We start from the raw sequence: 23,534 nt of genomic DNA on the forward strand, positions 1-23,534 counted from the left end.
CTACTGCATATCCCATATCTTATATTTCAGCCTTTTCATTGGCACCAGCTCATCCCTAATATAAAGAAGATTATCTAAATACTGTTTACCTGTTTGAGACCATAGTGGAGCCATGAACTCAGTCAACTTAATTTCAGAAACTCTGTACCACACCCGGGTAATTTTGTTGATGATGCTTTGCATTTCCACCATGACATGGTATTCTTCTTTGTTAACCTTGCTGCCTGCCCCAAAGTTTCAAGCAAATTCTGAGATTTGCCAGATTCCATGGGAGAAGTCCAACTTCTTAGATGATAATAAAGACTGTCACTGTGACTGATTAGGAATGGGATTTCGCACACTCCTTTGCATCACATCACAATATCCTATTTTTCAAGAACAGCACTGTCAACAGATGGATGTTTTAATCACAGATGGGAAAGATCTAATACAATCCACTCCATAATATAGGCACACAACCTGTAGGTGTTGGATTCTTCTCAATAGCTGATTCAAACTAACTGGACCTCATTCCCTGACCCTTGCCTAATTCAGTCTGAAATATTGAAATCTGGACACAAATCTGAGATGCACTAATTCACATGCTTAACAGAAAAAAGGATAAAACAGTCTGAAGGAGGAATCACCTTATCAATAAACTAATAGCCCCATACAAAGAAGACGTTGTATGTCTTAGTTGCTTTTCTAATGCCATGACAAAACACAATCACCAAGGCAATTTATCAAAGAAACCATTTAATCTGAGTTCATTTTTTTTTTAGAAAGTTAATGTTCATGACCAACATGGCAAGGAGAATGTAGAACATATGGTATGCAGGCATGGCATTGGAATAGTAGGTGAGAGCTGACATCTCATTGACAACCATAAGCTGACTGAGAAAGGATGAGAGCTGCTAGGAATGAAAATAGTGTGGGCTTTGAAACACCAAAGTCCACCCCAGTAACACACCTTCTCCAACAAGGCCACACCCCCTAATCGTTCCAAAACAGTTCCATCAACTGGGGACCAAACATTCAAGATATTAGGCTGTAGGAGCCATTCTCATTCAAACCACGACAGTGTGTTCTATAAAAGATGTTTCAGACTCAAGTTCTGTTCTTCCTTAGCTGAGAATGTGGTGAAAATCTGTATGCATGAGACAATGTTTCCTGAAAAACCAATGAAATATTACATCTACAAAATTGTTCAGTGGGTGTCATACTGGCATTTTAATATGTCTCAAAATTAGACAAGTACAAAATGAAAACAGAAATGATAAGGTAATAAAAAGGTCGGACATATATTCCTGGTTTCATTATCACTGCTATATTCCAAAGATGACTATTCTTAGATAATTGTGTGACTTTCTTAATGCATTGATGTAGCATATGATTTGATCTATTGATAATAGCATTTAGATTAATATTGTGGTCACAGTGGGACCTTGCTTTGTTAGAGTCTTCCTTATATCCAAACTATTATTTTCATAAGAAATTAACATTACTGTAACAAGTGTGACTAGTGTGTGTGTGTGTATGTGTGTGCTTGTGTGTGTGTGTGTGTGTGTGTGTGTGTGTGTGTGTGTGTGTGTGTGTGTGTGTGCCATCATAAGCCACTTTCAAGAGCTGTCAGATTGCTCAAGGAAATAGAGGAAGGAAGTTTTAAAGCAAAGCAGGTCAGACCACGGGAAGTGTCAATTAAAATAGGTGTACCTTAAGCAAAATGAAAGAGCACTTTACAAGGAAGTCCAAATCTAGTTACACAATTCATCACAAGCAAGAAGCCAAGCAGAGAATCAATGGAAACTGGTTATGATCAAGGTGGATTCAAGGATGGAAAGATATAAGAGAGAATAAAATTTGAGCAACGATTTTTACTGTGAAGTCATGGATGACATTTTCACTCCCAAATTTCCTTAAGAGGAAAGGTCAGAGATATCAAAGCAAATGCTATTCAATTTTTATATGTTGTCTGTCCTATAAAAACATAGAAATAATTATGAATAAGTTATATGTGTCAAAGTAGTTTAAAAATGTTTAATGATGAAAATATGGAAATGTTTGTCTAACTATTGGAAAAACTTAATTATAGAATTTCTTTCTCTGTAAGATAATTGATAACTATAACAATGATTACAAAGGACTGCTGCAAAGACTAAACACAATCACATGGATACAGTCCTTAGAGTATTTCACATTATACTTTAAGTGTTCAAATAATGTAATTATTAATTGTGCTTTCTAAGTCAAATAATCTTAAAAGTTATAGGTGATGTAAGCAAAAGAACAATGTTGAAACACAATGAACATGTTAGTTTTCATTGATTCCTGTATCATGTTTCCCCTATGATTGGGGACCCTTTCTTAATGATCTTCATTTTCTAAACCTTCCTCAATGTTTATAAAGTCAAGAGATTAAACAAGGTTATTTCCAATGTCAGGGACTTTATGACTTCGGGAACCACACAACTCAATATTCCAACAATTGTAGGGTTAAAAGCTAATGAATGTTCTTAAACAATTTTAACATTCATATCTCCTAGGTATTCACAGGTTTTGCATTCCATGTGTTTTAGAAGCATGAGAAACCATAATTGTATAGATACGTTACTCTTGTGAAAATATTTTTACAAGTTCCCATAACAAAAACTTCTCAGATTTATTCTTAAAGAGACAGTCTTGAGATTAATCTCTGCCACTCTCTGAAATTTAACTATGATTACACTAGCCATGTCTCTTTAAGCAATCAAGTCAACACTATCTTCCCATCTCCAACAATGGTCCAACAGATGATACAGTTCAACGTTTACAACCAATCTCTGACTGTCAGAATAGTTTCACCTTTAACCCATACATTTTTTTCCTAAATAACTTAGTTTTTGGCAATGACTGATTTGCCAGTTTGGCAATGACAATATTTTCAAGTTAGGCTACCCTCCTCATCAGAACTCTTTATACTGAGTAGAGACATTCGTTATTATCATAAACATCAGATATCATCAGCTGACAGTAGCAGGTACCATTTCCATAAAGAAGAGTTTCATTCACTAGCTGTAAAGATAAGATCTAATCACAAAAATTAATTGAAAGAGTGGAGGAGACAAGGGAACAGAACAGTTCAAGGTCAGGACTTTATTAGAATTATTCATTTCAATACAAAAGCTTATCATTTCTCCAGAGGTAAAAGAAGTATATATGCCAAAGAGAAGGATGAATATCATTTTCACTTATATTTTAATTTACTTTATCTTTCTTTTTTCCTTTTAGTTTGAATTTCTCCTTCCATGCATAAATTCACACAATTTTTCTTACTGCTAAAGGATACTGACATTTGTGATCTAATCAAATGTAACTGTTGCCGCAACTAGTCTCACTCATTCTGCTTCCAGCCATTTCCATGGCAAGCAGAAATGCACATAGAATATCCCCAAATAAGGCCAGAAATGTTAAAACTAGTCAAATGGAATCAATTGTGGTTTTGATGGCAATGGTATTGTTATGATAACGTGGTGGGGGAACCTTGTCTGATTCCATGGCAGGCAAGGTTGACAGAGGCAGGGGACAAACATGCAGGGCAGACCGAGCTTAGGGATAAATTTTATTAGACTGGGAAGAGGGAGAAGAAAAGAGAAAAGAGGTAAAGAGACACAGAGACAGAGAGAGGACAAAAGAGAAGAGGGAGACAGGAAAAGTCTTGTCTACTCCAGGGGAACAGCAGGAAAGAGTGAAAGAACGAGAGCATAAATGGACATGGTTCTTTCTTTTTAAAGGGGTCCTTTGCCCCTGGGCTGACCAGGGTACTGCCTGAGTGCATTCTGCTAGGTGACAGGGGCCGGCCAGCATAATGCCTGAATCCTTGCTGGTGTTATCAGCATAATTATCACCATGTATTAGAATTACTCAGATACCCTAAGGGTTTTATATACATTAACACATGTACAGACCTCACTACATTTCTGTTTGTGATAACAGCTTTTATCCTCATTTTTCATTTAAGCAAATGTGTTCCGAGAAGACCGGAGTGCTAGCAATAACAAAATGGCACACACAATGTAATTAACTGAAAGTAATTAAAAGAAAGGACTGTGTGCAGAGTAGTTGGTGGGTTTAAAAGAACAAGAAGACCCAGTCAACACTGGAAACCCCTGTGACTCTGCATGACTGCAGAGAAAAAGCAATCATAGAGACATGCAGCTTCAGAAAGACAATGGAGAGGCAAACATACGTGGAGGGGGAAACATGGCCCTATCTGCCTCTTCTTTTGCCTTTGAGCCATGCTTGTCAATCATCCGACGTCCTTCAAGTAGAAGCCATCCTTCAAGTAGAAGCCAGGACGCTCAGGTTTTAAGTCGCAGTAGAGTTTGCTTTGGGGCATATCTATCAGGGAACAGACAGATGTACAAAAGACCCAAGCTTCTCAGACTTTCTTAGTTTAATCCCAGACACTTAGCTACTATATGGAAACTATTACTGTGTAGATTCTAAGAAACTACAATGAGGTCACCCAGACAAACCATGTGGTAGTATCAGCATTAAAAAAAAAAAAAATTAAAATCTCATGGACCTCTGTTTGTTCCAAAAACTTACTGACCAGAGACACTTCTAAAACAGAATAGTCTTTGCTTTTGTTTTAGTTAATTGTACTGCTACTGTGACCAAATGCCTGTCATAAGCTACTTAAAGAAGAAAGTATTTTTGTCGGGCTTACAGTTTCAGGGCACCACCCTCAAATGCAAGACCGGGCATGGTGTTGGTGCATCTGCAATCAGAAATAACAGAGAGGGGTAAATGCCTGCTCAGCTTTATTCTTTCTATGCAGAGCCTAACTCCAGTTCACCGAACAATGCTGTTACAGTGAATCTTTCCACTTCAAATGACCTAATCCAGGAATTCTCTTACGGGCATGTTCAGAAATTTGTCTCCCAGATGGTTTTAGGTGAGGTCACATTAATAGCCAATATAAACCATCACACTCTTAGGTATTCCTAAATTGCTTGTTTACACACTTGCTGCCAAAAATACTCAATACACTAAATAATTCAAAACAACTTCCAAAAGTTTCAACTTCAAGACTGTCACAGGGTTCGTCTTTTTACACAACACTTCTATTTTCTTTCTTCACTTTGAGAGATTCTGTGAAATGCAGCTGATGGATTTGAATGCAGCAGCTAGTTACACATACACAGCTTTAGCTAATACTGTTTCAGACTTGGTTTGTTTTCAGTTGTTTCTAAGTACTGTGTTAAACTAACTTCCCAGGTAGCACTGCTTTAGAGTTAAAGCATGAGTTCTTTGCAATAGCAAACATAAGACACAGACACACTGCAGTGGACAATTATGGAACCAACTGAGGCTCATTTTGGACAAACCCCAAATAATTACAGCAATATATAGTAACTATTGGAGTAAAGTAAATACATCTTTACTGGAGGAAAACAAGAAAACAGAAAAATAAAACAATAAGAAGAAAGAGACAGCTATCTTCAAAGAATTTCTTGCAATAAATAGAAGAAATGAAAGATTAGAAAGTCACCGCTGTGCAATCCCTTTGCAAAAGTCTGTCTGTTCAGGAAAGTTTTACAAGTGAAGATAACCCCCTAGCCTCCAGAGGACTACAAAGGCAACATGAGAAAACATATGCACATTTTCATGAAAATATTCTACTAACTTGATTAAAATGAAAGATAAGCTTGTGAGGCAGCCCACACTTGTAATCCTCATAGTTTGTGACTTACCTGGACTACCTACATAATAAATACCAGGCCACCTTTGGGCAGCATCAGATCAACCTTTATTCTAAGTAAAAATTATCGAAGTAAATGGTAATTACAACATAGTAAGGTAAGAGTTTATCTTAGCAAAGTTAACATTACTCCATGAGGCAAATGCTCACTGTCATGTCTTAGCTCAGATTTGTCTGACAATTCTATATGACAACATTAGATCAACAATAAACGTGCCACCTATTTGCACAATCTGACAGAATTATCAAGCTGACTCTGAGAACAGTATGCTCAAAGTTTTTGAAAATATATGCAAGGAGATCACTGTATATTAAAAACTAGTAATTCATTTGAAGACAGGAGAAACAGCTATGTAAGTCAAGGGTATAGCTGACTGTAAAAAGAATCCGCCAATCACTTGCATGAAATCAATTTGTGGAAAGTACACTGAAATGAAAATTTTAAATGAAGTTGAGAAAATAAACAGAGAATAGATGGTATAAATTAACATTCAGAGAGCATTCTTATAATAATATGCATAGAATTTGAAGAGCTGAAAGAAATTTATGATTTTCTAATAACACCTAAGTATCCATCTGAAGTATTCTCTTCACAATTTAAGCAGGTTGATTTATATCATTTATAGAGCATTTGGGAGCAGAAAAGATTCCATGGGATTTGGATGGTGTCAATGTTACACATGACTTACATGAAACACCTGGAAAAGTAGGATGAGTCTGGTGTCACAAGCAAAGCCTCTGCTGCTTAAAAAATATGAAAGTTTCTTATTTTAGATAATATATCAAAACTTCAAATGAGAGGGAGAGAAGAAAATGTAAAGCAATATTGCCAAATAGCAGCAGAAGATGACTCTACAGCTACGAGCCAGCACTGCTCTTGTAGAACTCAAGTTTAGTTCCCAACACCGACATCAAGAGGCACAATGCTTCTCATAACTCCAGTTCAACAGAATCTGATGCCTATGCAGGCACCAGCATTCCTGCATGAACACCAACATACAGACACACACACACACACACACACACACACACACATATATATATATATATATATATATATATATATATATATATACACCCATAATTAAAAATATGTGCAACGAAAATGAAAAAAACAGAGGCCATGAATTAGAAAGGCCGGGAGCACATGGGAGGATTGGAGGGAAGAAATGGAAGGAGAATAATGGTACAATTATATTTTAACTTAAAAAATTTTAAATTTAAAAGCTTACCTTTTTAAATTTTTACATTTCTAAAACTACAATGAGAATAGAGTTTTTTAAGTGAAATAGGTTATATACATTGTCAAATTATTGGCAGCCTTTAATAAATCAAAATATTCCAAGTCAACATAATGTAGAATAATAATAAACTGAAGCATCAAAAAAGAAAAGCATATATTTTTTATCTCGGACTTTCAGCAGTTAGTTAATTCAGTTTTAAAGATTTGTTAACAGTTATAAATAAATCATAAAAACTAGAAAATAAGTATAAACATTTTTGTTCTGTGGCATGCATATTAAGCGCTGAGTATGAGGGTGATTAGGATTTTCAAGTAAATGTCTGATTCTGTGCTTCTTTCCATGTTCTATAACAGATAAAAAATATACCTGTACCTGCAGCAATTCAATGAGTGTAAATATTTCTATTCAAGTTACATTTTTAAAATATTTCTTTTGTTTTCTATCAAGCATTTTATAATGAAGGATACCGAAAAATGGCAAGGTCAACAAATATCTAATTAGCCTTTCAGTTAACAGATTTTGCTGTTGAAAGGTGAATTTTACTAGCCAATATTCTATGGTATACAAACATGATAAACTTACTCTAATTTGTATTTCCTGGTTTATTCTATATTATTTACTTGGACACTAAACCGGTATCCAACAGTATTAAACAAACAAAAACAGACATGTAGATGGGAATACATCACAAAAGATAATGACAAGGGAAAAGAAGGACTGAATATATGTTAGTTCCATTTTACAGTTTAATATTTGAAATACATATTTGAAAACAATGTACAGAGACAAATGCAGATGACAAAAAACATGATTTTGGTTTCTGATTGTGTTTGAATAGAAAAATATGACAAGAGATCATGTTTTAAGCTGATGACTTTCAGCCATTTGAAATTGAGTTTTACCTAGTGTGAGAGATGAGGATTTGGTTCCTTCCTTCCACATTTAGCCACACAGTTTGACCAGCCCAGCGCCATTTGCAATCTTAACCACAATGTGTATTTTTGGCTTCTCTATTAATAATTAGTTGGTTGTATTCCTGTGGGATTACCATGGATTCTTAATTCTATTCTTTTGGTCAGTGAATATATTTTCTCAGTACCATGCTGGTTCTATTACTGTAACTCTGTAACTCTGTAACATAACTTTAAATATAAGATGGTGATATGTTCAACACTATTTTTATTAAAAGACAAAGGTCTCTCTGTCTCTCCGTGGACTCATGTTTCTATATGAAGTCCGAGACTCTGAGACTATTTTTTTTCAATTTCTGTAAGGAATTGCATTGGAATTTTGATGGTAATTTTACTAAATCTGTAAATGCTTTTAAGAGAATTGCCATTTCATTTTTTAAAGATGCCTTCTTTACTCCATCATATAAATTTAGCTTCTTTGTCAAAAATCAGGTGTGTTCGTAGGTGTGTGGGTTAACAGCAGGGTTTTCAACTAGATCCCATTGGTCAACCTGTCTATTTTTGTGCCAATACCAAGCTGTTTTCAGGACTATAGCTCTGTAATAGAGCTTGAAGTCAGGGATGGTGATGCCTCCAGAAGTTCCTTTATTGTACAGGGTTGTTTTGGCTATCCTGGGTCTTTTGTTATTCCATATAAACCAATCCAGGGATACAAGGTCTTTTCATCTTCTTTGATATCTTTGTAAATTTACTTATTCAGTGACTTCAAGTTTTCATTGTACAAGTCCTTCACATTCTTGGTTAATTTGTTCCAACATATTTTTGAGATACTGTAAATAGCTTTTTTTTCTCCAATTGTTTTCTCAATATGTATGCCATTTCTATCCAGGAAGGCCACCAGCTTTTGTGTGCTAACACAATAGTTAGTAATAACACCTGTTGCCTTAATTGTAATCATTGTCATATTATCCAAACTGTGACTCAGTTTTAAATTAGATAAAACATCTGTTCTCAATACAAACTGTCAACTATAAATTGAGACTAAAGCACATTTAATTGATTTTAAATTAATGTATTACTCCAAAAGTTTCTCTCTTTTTACATAGACATGTAAAATTTCGATTTCTTACAATAATCCTTAAAGAAATAACTGAGTTTGGTAATTTTGATTTGTTCATTTTGTTACTCATTGCTAAAACCGGTGTATAGCATTCTGTCTTAGGGGAAGTTTCTATTGCCATAATAAAATACCATGACCAAAAGCAACTTGAAGGAAAAGGGTTTGTTTTAACTCACAGCTGGTAAGTCATCCAAGGAAGTCAGGGCAGAAACTCATTGAAGGAATGGAGTAGTACTCGAACAGAGGCCATCTAGGAATGCTGATAATTGGCTTGTTCCCACAGCTTCTACAGATGGACCACCATTTCTAGAGGATAGGACTAACCTCATGAGTCATCAGTCAAAAATATGTAACACAAGCTAGCCTGCAGGCCAACCTGTTGGGGCATTTTCTCAGTTGAGGATTCCACTTCCAAAATGATGCTGGTATATGTCAAATTGGCATAGAAACTATGTAGTATACAGTCTACAAACAGTATCCGTTTAAGTTAACAAATACCCAGCAAAAACCTTATATTCCTACTATTAGACCCCCGAAAACTCAAGTATCCAGGGTCCCAGGCCACGTTCTCGGTCACCCCAATCACCAGGCAGATTCGAGAGCTTGCTGCAAACTGCACGAGGCTTTATTGTAATTTAACGAGCTAACCCCATGTTAGCTCTGGTCTTTCACCCACCTGCCATGGCGGATGGCTAGCAAAAGATGGCTCCTAGGGTCTCCCAAGAGATCTTATAGGACAGCGTAAGGGGAGTGTCTAGGGGTACACACAGGCTTACGATTGGTGTGCCTCCAGGCTTGGAGGGCTTGCCCTGGGTTGATTGGTCAACTGGTTGTTATGGCCCATAGGCCCTCCCAGTGTGGTTGCTATGCTTTGTGCGTCATTGCTGTGCGCTTGTCCGTAAAGCACACCCAGGGTCGTAAAGCATAGCGCCACCAGCTAACTTCTGATTGGTTCCTTGTCACAAGACAGGCATCTGACTTTCTAGTAACTGACTAACTTCTGATGGGTTCCTTGTCACGAGACAGGCATCTGACTTTCTAGTGACTAACTTCTGATGGATTCCTTGTCACGAGACAGGCCTCTGACCTCTAAGTGACCAAGGCAGGTTTATGGTAAGCACATGTTCAGCTGTTATGGCTGCCGAAAGGGGAGCTGGTCCCTTCACTACAAATTTAAAGGAACCTAACAGATTAGTTTTCATTAAAATAAATATCTCTTTGTGAAAAAAAATAAAATCCTTGCCATTTCTTGCCAAAGTCTATAACTACTTTTCATTTTAGTTTTAAAAACTTGTGCCGTTCTGTGACATTTTAAGTAAACCACTAGAAAATTTAGGGTAAACTGAACATTTTCCTTTTGTTAGTTGTTTTCTTTAAGAAAAGCCATCTTTCAATTCTAATGTTTAATCTTCTTCTGAGTTCTAGTTCTCTCTTTACATTTTTTCATCTGCCTTTTGTATTTCCTACCACTTCCTTTGTTCATATGTTTTAATTTTGTACTCCAGCTACCTCATATATTCTAAAAATTAGGTGTTTCAGAAAACACATCACAGCTGCTTCCAAACATTAAAGGGAAACTAATTTCTGAAGGGGGAGCTCAGGGTCAAGGAGAAGTTCTAACATAGAAGTAGTGAGTGCGGCCACATTTACTCCTAAAGGAATAACCGTAGTTAATTACACTTGCCATTAACTCCAGAGAAACTAACCCTTTCAGATCATTTAATTTTCTGACCAATTAATACAGATGTATTGGACCTCAATTTGCATACCAGGAAAACAACTGATAAGTCATACACTATGAGTAGTTCATTATTAAACAGAGAACACTTTGGTTCAAAAGGGATAAATTATACATATCATCTAACATTTATAGGCCCAGTAAATGTATTAATTTTTGGAAATATTATTTTATGATTGATCTTTATTTTCCTTTATTTTTTAAAGCAATTTAGTTAAAATGTAATCACAACATTTTCCCTTGTCTTTCCTCCTTCCGACCACTCCCATGCACCTTTTCCATCTCCTACTCAATTAGATGGAGCCTCTTTTTCTATAATTATTATTACATATACAGAGAGATACACAAATACATACACACATACAACCTGATGAGTCCAGTATTGGTTTTGTGTGTATATGAATTCAGACCTGACCATTCCATATGGGTATCCAATTAGGCACTCATTTCTGAGAGAAGCTAATTCTCCCATTCAGCAGTTGTTAATTGTTTACAGTTTTTTTTGTGTGTCTAGGGTTGGGACTCAATAGCACATCTATCGATACTGTCATTGTTCAGTTCTTCTGAACAATTAAGTGGGCATTGCTAAGAGACACTGTCTTATAAGCGACTTCCTGATCCTCTGGCTCTTAGAATCTTTCTATCCCCTGCTTTATTTTGTTCCTGGAGCCTTGGGCACAGGAGTGGTGTTGAAGATGTATCCTTCAGACCTGAGGTCTCTACAGTCCTATATCTACATTGAGTCCAGTGTGATTTTCTATAATGGTCTCAATTTGCTACAAATAGGATATAGTTAGGAAATATGTTGTTCTAGTAAAGTAGTGGTATTAAGATCAATGATTTTTCTAGTCCGTGGTGCATGGCTAGGTTTTCAGGCATGATTTCACTCCTGGTTAGTGAACCTTAAATCCAATTAGAGAACTGCCAGTTATAGTCAACATATAAGTGTCACTATTGAACCTTTAGGGTTCTATTGCTATTTTGGCCAAGTACTTGAAACCTATTTGTGTTCACTTCTTAATAAAGCTTCGCATGAACAACTGTATTTTTGCCTTGTATTAATTTTATTTTTATTTTCATGTCAATATCTATGTGAATATTTTCTCTGTCTTTAGGTTTTATTGATGGAAATGGCCTCTTTCTTTTTACAACTTATGTGATACTAATATCCTGCAAATGGCAGCAGCAATGTTTACGTGTCTTGTAAACAACAATCGAAGTAACGTTTGCATGGCTTTACCTGTTACCATATTTATATTTTGAAATCCTTGAATCCTTTTGAGCCTTGATGCATTGCTTGGTTAGTGATGTTAAAGAAGTTGTAAAATAAAACTGTATTCTTATTTCACATTTTTTTCATATCTCCTGACAGGTTATACAACAAACAAAACACACAGTTGCCCTTACCTGTGAGTAAGTGTTCAAACTAGACATTTTTTCACATACTATCATTGTCACTTGCATTCGTCGCAGCAATAAGCATCTCTAACCTGGAGACTTGTTTAATATAGTTTTATAGATAATATGCAGAAAGAATAACAGGGCTTCAGGACTTCTACAGACCAGTCTCATTGTGACTATTATGGAAGTTCTACAAAGTGCAAAGCAAGAGTTAGGTAGTAATTACCCCTGTGCCAAAGGAAAAGGTATTCTACATTTTGTGTCTCTCTTCAATGCTTTTTCTAGGATCTGAGGAGAGCTTTCTAAATAATTTACAATGTGAAAAGTGCCGCTTCCCTTGACAACTCTTTTTCAAAAATGAGCTGTTCTCTTCTTAAAATCAGTTTCTTAACCTTGACAAAAATTGGCCCTGATATGCTAGAAATGCATGCTTTAATCTTGATAATCAAATCTATAAGCAAAAGCAAATTGATACTCTCATCGTGCCTATCTCGACCAGCAAGAAGGACACGACCACGACTCTTCTTCAAGCAGTTTATTCAGGAACCTTGTACATTAGCTTGTCATTCTACCTCTACCTCAGCTTCTCCTCAGCTTCTTCTATATCTCTCTGCTTCTTCTATATCTCCCAGCCCCCCCACCACAAGCCCTTAAAAGCAAGCTCATTACCCAATTACCCAATTAACTCACGCCACCTGGCGATCCTGGATAGGTCACAGCTGGAGGAGGCACACCAGATCCACTAAGCGCTTCCAAATAAGGCTTGTTTGCAGCTAAACTTGGTCTCCCTGGCATCCAGCCAGGCGCCATCTTGGGGCTGTGGCTCCCCACAGATACTAATGCTGGGAATAATAAATGTTACTTTTATTAGTTGCTTTACTGTTTAATCATCATAATAACTATTATTATTACAATCTACATACATGCATGGAAATATTTTGTCTTGGTTTAGTTCTCAAATATTCCTTCCCCAATAACAATCTATAACATGAGTATAACCACTGAAAAGTTTATTCTGAATTTCAGAAAAGAAAATGACTGTGCACCTATTGTTAATATATACATAAATTATGATTAGGCATTTGAAATGTAAGTGATAACTTTATCACCAGTTTCCTCTTTAACTGGAGAAAACCCATTCCACTTTTTTTCTATTCTTTTTTATTTGAAAGTTAGTATATTCATTACTTTAATTGCATTCTTTAAAATTGCCATTTCTGTCTCTTACAGAAGTTTTATTTTTCATTCTAAAATAGAATGTATCTTGTAATAAAAATTCTATGTAGTCCACCAATATTCACTTATTCTTAGATTCTAAATCCCTGACATGTGGGCTGGAAACTTCCTTGCTTCCTGTGTGTGTGTGTGTGTGTGTGTGTGTGTGTGTGTGTGTGTGTGTGTGTGTCGGTCTGTCTGTCTGTCTGTCTGTCTGCCTGTCTGCCTGTCTGTCTGCCTGACTGTCTGTCTGTCTGTCTGTCTGTGTATTTTCTGTACTTTGTATATGTTTGTTTCATTTTTCAGACCTTGTAGTTTTCCTGTCTAAAGACTGCATTGCCATATGCAAGTATATCCTCTAATTTTTAAATATGTAAGTCTCTTTCAAACTCACATAAAGGGAAAAATACCCTATAGGTTGGAATCCAGTGCACCGAGCACTAAAAAGTATTTCTTTACCAGAACCACTACTTGGTTTGCTTTTAAATAGGAGGAATCATTTTGTATTAGAAGGTTTTCTAGAAGACCCTAGGCAATCATATGAGAACAGTAGATGAGTATTTTTCCTTGCTACTTCTTTCATCAAGAAACAAATTGCAAAGAGCACTGGGTGTTCTTTAGTCCATCATGCACAAGAAAAAGATGAAGTGCATATGGTATGCACTTGTATGGTTTTGTTTCCAGAATTATGTATATTGTCTTACATGTATACTAGTTAGGTAGCAAGGATTAAATTTATTTCAGAAATCTTACCTCTTCTTAATAAATTGCCAAATCACATACAAGTTTCCCCGAACACAGTATAGAAATTATTGTTTAAAGTTTTTACATTTCTATTAGAAAAAAGACTTTTAGATTAATATATTTCATGAACAATACCTGGCCTTTAGGGGACAACATGTTTCAACTGATCTCACTCAGTTATAGATTGCATCCCTGTTTAACTTATTAGCCACCTGTTTCACTCTTACAAGATAATGGAAAAATTATGATGCTATCACTATATATACAATTCCATGTGCTCTGGACTTTAAGAGGAATTTTGCAAATCTGCAAAAAAATAAAACCTCTGGAGTTGAAATTAAGGATTAATAAATATTCAGAACATTAAAGATTATATATAAATTTCATCTTTGGCATTTCATTATATCTTTAGCATAATATCTTTTTTATCACAAAAACTTAAATGAAGAAAAACCATACCAAGAATCCCTCAGAACTTTAGTTGCTTTAATGCCAGTAGAAAAAAACATTACTGTAACACTTGAAAGTTCAAACCCTTGCCTCAATTAAAGAACAAGTGCAAAAAGCAGCAAGTACAATTTCCATGATGGTGAAATAGCTGTGAACACCTCAGATGAAAACCAGTAGTTTGTCAGACACTGTTCTTGACTTTCCAATAAAATGCCTTCCCCAGGGACTCAGAGTATACCCATGTTACATATAATTACTCTCACTTTCACTTAACCAAGAATGTACATGTTTACATACATATATACATACATACTTACATACACACACACACACACACACACACACACACACACAGAGAGAGAGAGAGAGAGAGAGAGAGAGAGAGAGAGAGAGAGAGAGAGAGAGGAACACCCTGTCAGCTATGGTCAGTCATGAACACATGCATATGTGAGGATATCCTGCAAGTAGTAAATATGTGATTATTGTTCATGATCTATCAGAAGAGTTTTTACTTCATCCTGTAGTCTGGACTATTTTATTGGTTACTCTCTGTAGTGACAATCTCCTAAAAGATAACAGTGTTCAGGACAAGATAGCTTTTCAAGATATTACAGCTTCCTGAAAAAAAAGCTGTCTTGGCTATGCTTATTTCTCTCTTGCTTCCACTACTCTGTTTGACATTTTGTTGGTAGTGGTGGACATGATTTTCTTTTTGATGTCTTTAGTCATAGAATATTTTACCACCTCATTCAACTATGGCAAATAGCTTTGCTAGCTATATTCTAGGTTGACAGTAACCAGCTTGTATAACTTGTTTCATTGTTTGGTACTTTCAGTGTTTTTAAAGGGAAATCAACTAACAAGCTATTATTGCTTATTGTGTTTGTCATTAGCACTTAGCCTATATTCAAGTATTTCAGTTTTATCACTTTGACTAAGAGTCCACTTAGCAGTAGAGTTTGTTTATCTTTTCTGCACAGATAATGACCTTCTTGACTATGTGGAAAAAACATTCAAAACTTCTGAAAAGTTATTGACAGTTTTTTCCTATCTTCCTTCTCCCCAATTTTCTTTCCCTTCGCTTGTCTTCAATCACACATATCTGAAAGGTCCGGAGATCTCAAGAATATATTATGTGTTCTGTTATCATTATCACAATGTGCCTATGGACATTGTTATTCATAATGTCTATGTAATGGTTGGGTTTTTTCACTACATATCATGATTTACGAGCAACATATAGAAATAAAGAGGAGCAGTTGGAGGAGACTGGTCCAGGTATGGGTATTTGAAACCTCAAAGCCTACCCCTTTATCCTATGATACTTAAAGATGTTGACAATTTTTTTTATATATTAGGCAGTTATTCCTGTGCCTTTGTGTGAAAAAGGACTTTTGAGATCCTTTGCCCATTTTAAATCATGTGCATTTTCTCTTATTATAGAGTTATTCATTTATTTAAAATACTATCTTCTTATATATGTTTTGAATTTTTCCCATCAATAAATTAGCTTTTCACCTATTCATTTATTTTTAGTCTTGTTGGGTATGCTATTAAGAGTCCAATCTAGTAACTCATTCACAGACCAATGTTATAGATGATTTTCCTTACATTTCCTCATTTCCTGTGTGTGTGTGTGTGTGTGTTGGCTAATAATACAGATACATAGACATCCAAGAGAGAGTCTTTAACTCATGCTGAATTGCAATTGATGATTCAGTGTTCAAAACTGAAACCAAAGCCACCTATGTGAAACTTTACTGTCATGCTAACTCTCAAGCTAATGTGGGAGATAGATAACATATTTATCAAAGGATAAATTCTAAAGTGTTTGTGAAAAGCTAAAGAAAGAAATTTAACAGACATTGCAATCAGGTGATAGGACCAGGGAAGAATGTGGTTGTGATGGTGCATCCCTGTACTACAGGTGTGCTAAAGGCTACAGTTAGAGGACCATGAGTGAGGACAAAAAAGGAGTTTATTCCCAAATTCAAACTAAATCAAAGAGAAAAATACTACAATGGAAAAAAAGACAGAATTTAAATGGAAAATAGTTAAAATTACATAAGAAATTGATGAGATAAGTATATAAACATTGCTCAATCTATTGGCACACATAAATATTTAACTTAGAAATATAACACATCTAATTTGCACAAAGTTCTGAAAAATAACTTTGAAAACTGGAGAAAAGATGCATATTAGTGAAATTTTATTATTTATATAAAGTCATATATGCAGAGTGGTACAGAGCAAAAAAAATAAAAGGGAGAAAATAAATCATCAAGTAATTCTTGGACAGACTGATCAAGTGTTTGCTAGCCCCACTTCTGAGATTAGAAAAAGGAAAGATTAGCACATGGGAACAGGGACCACTGGTTCTGAAGGTTTTCCAGCCAGCATTGGGCCTTCTAGATTAAATCCTATGTTCTTTCCACCATTGTTTGCATCTTTCCATAAGTCTACACAAAAATTAACAAAATTTGTGGTTATAATATATTTCATCATGCCATATTCCATAAATACCAGAATTATTTTTAAAACAATTCAGATTACTTATGGAAATTTTTTTCCTTAAATATATAGTTGATGGGTGGCCCATAACTAATGATTTTCAGACATCATTTATATTTTCTAAATTCTTGAGCTATGTTCACTAAATGACTTTAAAATTGTACACTATCACAGTAATTGACTAAGATCTATTAATGAAATTTCTTTCCAGATGTGCAAAAATGGTTTTCTGCCTTTCTAGCTAAAAGCTTCATGTAAGCCCAAACAGACACATTGAAGAATACACAATAATTGTTTCAAAATCATTTTAGGTTTTCTTTTTAAAAAATAGAATGTTCTTGGAGGCAGACGAGATGCCTGAGTGAGAAAAGGTACTGAGCACCAAGTCTGATGACCTGAGTTCAATATGAAAAGTCTACATGGTGAAAAAAGAGAACTGAATCCTCCAAATTGTTATCAGAAACTGTATTCATTGTTTAAGCTTTCAGTTGTTTCATGTCCCAAATTCAAAAAATATAATTGATAAACTATAGAACATTGTGTTGATCTCCATATCCCCTGATTCATCAACTCTGATGAATTAATTCACAAAATACTGAGCTATAATGCATATGTGGCTAACTTGAAGATTAAGAAAGGACAAAGAATAAAAAACAAAAACAAATCAAATAATAAAGAGAAGCCTATTTGGCACTTGTACTGTGTTGTGGTTTTCTGTAGAATGAATATGCTGCTTACAATGAGACAAACAAAACCACTGAACTCAAAGTTAAGAAATAAGAAAGATGACCTGTGCTACAGTGTCATGTCTCCACTCAATTCATACAAATTTTCAGTTATAAAAGTACTACAGAACCATAAACCAGTTCCCCTTTGCCTTCACAAGTAACCAGTCAGATACATGTTCTTACAAACTCCATACTGAGTATTTACTTCTAATTCCATGGGGAAAAATACTTTCTGCCTCCTGGAAACACAGTAATCATGATAATAAAATAACAGAATTTCTTCTGGATATCATAGTCTTATTACTTTGCTCTTTACTTTTATACAATATGGTTTTCAGTCAACAATAATATTTAATTGAAAACAAATTATTTTAAATTCTTAGCTTTGGGTCCTTTACTCTGTGTTGGTACTTTTCCTATAATTTATGTCCCTGTGAAACTAAAATCTATTATAATTTTAACGATTCCTTATGCTGTTTTTTGACAGGCATTCAAAGTCCTTCAGGACAAATAGAAGCAGATAGTGGTTGTGGGAGTTGAGATAATTAGATCAGAGTATCCTGGCACTGCAAGACTTTCTAGAACAAAATGGTGATGAATGTTCCCCCATACACATGGCAAAAGGATTGACAAAGTACAGGCAATAAGCAGCCTCAGAGCAGGACGCTTAGCTGGAAAATGACTATTAGATTAAGTTAAGAAGGAGGTGGGGCAGGGAATTACATTTAATTTGCCAATTAGAAGACTGAAGTTTAAGACTTGTAGAAAGCTATTCTACAAATCACTTTTCTTGCTTGCATAGGATGCTAGAACTTGAATACCAGAGTAATCGGTGTATGGATAAATAATTGAGAGGTTTACAACACTTGATTGTAGATCTATGTGATAGCTAGTTTTTTGTCAACTTAAAACAATCTAGTGTCACTGGAAAGGAAGTAACCTCAGTTGAGAAAATGCCTCCATAAGACACCTTAGGCCATATGTTAATGAAGTTTGAAGAGGAGTGGATACATTTATCCATTTCTTGGGAGACAGTAAAGAACTGGGAAATAAAGAGAAACAAACAATGTTCCTTTGAATCAATGGGATACTTTTCCTAGACGTAGAAACCTAATGTATTTCTGACCTTGATGGGGCAGCTCATTTACTACAATCTCAAGAGGAGGTAAAGTATGTATTTATTTATATCTGTGTTAAGAGGTAAATCCATCTCAAAAATTAATTTTTGGTGCATTAAAAAATATTGTCACACAAAAAAAGCATGTGTGGTCTGTCACAAACATTATGAAATTATTGACCTTACACAGCTTCATCTGCACAACTATTGATTTTTTTCTGCCTTTATTTTGACATTTCATATGATTTCATCTGAGATTCATCACTGTGGAAATGTCAGGTCTCAGGATGTTCTTTTATTGTTTGGGAAGAGCAATCTTAGGCATGGTTTACTACTTATCTATTAGAGGCAGTAGGCTGGAGTCATCAATGTTGAAATAACTTCAGCACCGAGTTATCATACCTATTTTTCTGGAAATTTCCAGGTTGCTCTTTTTTTTTCCATCAAAGAAGTAAATTGGGTTGTCACTGTGGGTTGCAGATGCCAATAATTCCTTAACTTGAGTTTAAAATACTTAGCTCATAAGTACTTTTAATTGAACATGTTCTCAGATATATTTGATAAACTAATTCTGCAGAATTGTTAGTAGTTTGTAGAGTGGTAGATATGCTAACAGATTTTCAAATACCAGTCACTCAAGACTCAATAAAAATGAGTGCTTTTATGCCATTTCATCTTTTAATATATTGTACTGTAGATATTTTTGATTGTCTTTTCTCCTTCCCTTTCGCCACAGTAATGGGAAACAAGCAGAATTTTAAAGATCTATAATTGGATCTCTGTCCCAAACTACCATCTGAGAATAAGTTTTATGTAGTTAGTTTTTCCAAAGTGACATTTACAATTTGTTTAAAACCACTGAAATAGTAACAACAACATCAATTGAATAGTGGATAATGTTTGTGAAAACAGATTGACCTACCACCTAGGGATGTAGCAAAATGTCGTTTGTGTGTGCAATGGGGAAGTGTCATCCTTGGATCCTCATTATCCAGTTGCCTCTAATGCACAATGTCCAGTATTGTATTCCTAGAACTGAGAAAGAAAAGAAAGTTGGTTAAAGAAAGCATAATGAACTGATTTCTGTTTAATTTATTGATGAACGTGATTCTAGTAACTGAAAAAAAAAAAGTTACTATACTATACTATCAAGTACATTGAGAGATTTATTTCATGTAATTCTATAACTCTAAATGTTTGCACTGTCTTAAAGCCAAGTCATTGTAATAAAATACAATTAAATCTTTAGTGGCATTTTTCCTTTAATTGAAAGGAAAAAACCCAAGTTTTTAAAGAATGTTTAATGTTTTAATTATGGTACTTGATTCAGTGAAGAACAATTTCCCGAACGAGAGCTAGCCTACATAATGACATTCTGCATTGTTTTATTTAACTAATCAGATTTTCCCTTCAATCCAACTGTCTTTTACATATTCAGAGCAGATACGCTTATGCTAGCATGTGTATTAATGTTAATTGGAGATATTCAGGTGGATGACAAAGGAAATTAGTCTCCTCAGGGTATCATCTTCACTTGTAATTTGAAAAAAGAACTTTCAAGAACTGCATATATAAATTTGAACAAAATAGTCTCCTCCACATGTCATGATAGATTTCATAAGCATTTGATCATGCTTCCGAGAATGTCTGTGACAAAATTTATGTCTCACAAAAGAAGTCAAATAATAAGTGGAATTTTAAAAAGAAACTCTGCACTAATTCTGAAGTGAAAATTTTACTGTGTAATTAAAGTATATTTCAGTAAGCTAATTCATTTTTTAGAATAAATTCATTTTGCCAAAAACGGAAATATGATAGAGGAAAGATTTATAGACAGAAAGGGACAACACAAACAAATAGGTGAAAATCTTACTGACAAATATGTGAATTAAGCATAGTTACTTGAATATGAGAAATGAAGGAACAGTAGGTTAAGCAAAATTCACTGGTTAGCCTCTGAATCAAATGGTCATGGTTATATAAACTAGTACCCATTTCTATTTCTATCAAGAGACTTTTTAAAGTAAACACCCTGTCCATGAAACTTCTGAAATATTTAGAGCTGTTTGTGCTCTCGGAATACAGAGCAGTAGCAATCTCTCCTCAAAAAAATGCATGAATTCTTTATTCAAACCTTCACATATAAAAGATACTCTAAGAGATCTGATAAAATTGCAGAACAAATGGGCTGTATTGACTCCACGCAGAATAAAACTGGAAGGAATGTAAGTGTTCCCACAATGGTACCACAGGGAGAACAAAACATAGTTTGAAAGCACAAGAGGAATTACAAACTGATACTTTAGCAGACACATAAAAGGCTCAAGTAGAATTGAGAAATGGTGTAGCCACTAGAAATTGCTTCTTAAAATAAGAAGATTCAATAGCATATTGATTGAAATGTAAATCTAAGGTTGTTTATCATTCATTTGATCTATGAACTGAAGTAGGGGTGTTTTCCTTTTTTTTTTTTTTTGTCTTCTGATACAAAAGAAAATGGGGTTGTGATGAAGGCTGAATGGCCCTCCATAGCAACAGAAAGCTTTGAGTGCACAGAAAGTTCCACTGCACACTCTCAACTTTAGTCTTTACTCTATATCTTCCAAGTTCTCGTGTGTATTCCAAGTTCTTCATCTTCAGAGTCCAGCAAGTCCCTGGTGTGTGGGAGCAAACAACATGTTATCTGTGTTTCTAATACTTACCTCAACCTCTGGGAGCAAGGAAGCCCCATTTCTTCTGAATGTCACTACCCAATTTTCATGTTTCTGAGACATGTTTCTTTTTTTTTTTTTCCCTTGGGGGAAAACAAGCTTTGGAACGTGTCTGGCTACATATCCCAGGCTAGGCTCAAATTCACAATCCTCCTGCCTCAGCCTTCTATGTGCTAGGCAAGCACCACCACACTGGGCTCTTCGTTCATGTATTTTTATTTACTATCAATTAAAAGACTTTTAAATAAAAATTATTAGTAGAATCTCTACTGATATGTCACTTTTTTGTACAAACACATTAGATAAAGGTTTTATAAATTAAATGGGAATGTTCATATTCCACCATTTTTAACCTCAGCCACTCCTTTCTGAATAGTGTCACTTTGGATAACAAGAATCCAGTAGCGTTAGGCTGTGGTGGTCCAACTCCAGCTTTTTCTAATCCCTGGTGTGATATCAAGAAGCTTGATTACCTCCTCTGCCTCTATTTCTTCACCTATAAAATAGGAAAATGAAAATGAGATTATGTGAGGAATAATTAAGTTAATCGTGCTATTAGTGTGGTAGGGTAATTATGAAAAGATAGAACGGAGAGAGTTCCCTAAACAAGAGAAGGTTACTACTGGTTTTCCTGGAGGCCTGAATCCTAACATTGAGCACAGGTGCTATTGGTTTCCTCTGAAGCTTGGCCTTGGCTAGAAGACGGTTATCATTTTTCTGTAACCTCATCATCTTCTGTGTATACAAACCTTTGGAATCTCAATATATAAAAATACCCTCATATGAGGGAACAGCCTATGACTTTCATTCTAACTAAGCCACTGCCTTGGAGACCCTGTTGCAAAATGGACTTTGAGGACCTGAGATCTAGGTCTTTAATAAATCAATTGGTGGGGGATAAGCACTCAGCCTGTGACATCCATAGTGGTGGTGGTGGATCGGACATAGTGACAGAGGACTACCATCATAGCACCAGAGAAGACGTGCGACAGAAAGAATGTGAGTGAGTTCAAGGTCAGGTTAAGGTACATATTGAGACAAAGTTTGAAAAAGAATCAATAGTTTGGGGCATCACTTACAGGCAGAACACTGTCTAATTTATGCAACCTCCCTGATTCTATATCCAGCATCTCTCCCTCCCATCCCCCTATGGCCCCTAGGACCTGGTACATAGCACTGGGTACATTCAGTGGTAACAGGGACATTCTTTCTCCACTTCAATCTTGTTCCCTTTGGCTTCTGTTGGTATCTTTTTCCCATTTAACTAATGAATATATATTAATCTTTTCTCATGACCTAAAGATAATTTCAAATTTGAATTCCAGAATATGAATGCTGTCATAGTTTGAAAATAAAACTCTGCACAGTCCCATAGATTGAACACTTAGTCCCAGATGATCTCCCCATTTTGGGAAGTGAGTCAATTAGGGAGCAGTGTCTTGGTAATTGCAGGCCTGTTTTTGGGAGCCCTAAATTTTTTGGGGGGGAGGAAACCCTTCTTTGTCATTCTTTCATTCTCTCTTCTTCCCAACAACTGTGAGATGATAGCTTCTCTCTCCATTTATTCCTGCTGCCATGATGTCATGATTGCCTCAGTCTTAAAGTAACAAAGACAGGCATCTTCGGCTGAAACCTCTGAAGCCACACCCTAAAATAAAATCTTCGACCTTTTATGGTATGATTCTCAAGTAATTGTCAGTGTTGAAGATGCTGATGAACAAGCTTTTCCTTTGTATTTTTACCTTCAAATCAATTTTCTCTCTGATAATCATCTATGAATATTTCATTATTTCATAACATATAAATAGAATTTTCATCCTCTAGGGCATTCCCGTTATCTCATTCATGTTCATTAAAACATTTATTCTATATTATTTAAAGTGTAAGAAATATTCTATTGCCAAAGACTTTTTATGAGA

General features: G+C 35.3%; 1 protein-coding gene across 1 annotated transcript in view; it reads left to right on the forward strand.

Annotated features, from left to right (window-relative positions):
- Window positions 1-23,534, forward strand: part of LOC113830699 (ephrin type-A receptor 6) — an 818,688-nt gene that overhangs the window by 391,888 nt on the left and 403,266 nt on the right. The gene's annotated exons all lie outside the window — the stretch shown is intronic.

Source organism: Cricetulus griseus, chromosome 4 (assembly GCF_003668045.3).
Source record: "Cricetulus griseus strain 17A/GY chromosome 4, alternate assembly CriGri-PICRH-1.0, whole genome shotgun sequence".
NCBI lineage: Eukaryota > Metazoa > Chordata > Mammalia > Rodentia > Cricetidae > Cricetulus > Cricetulus griseus.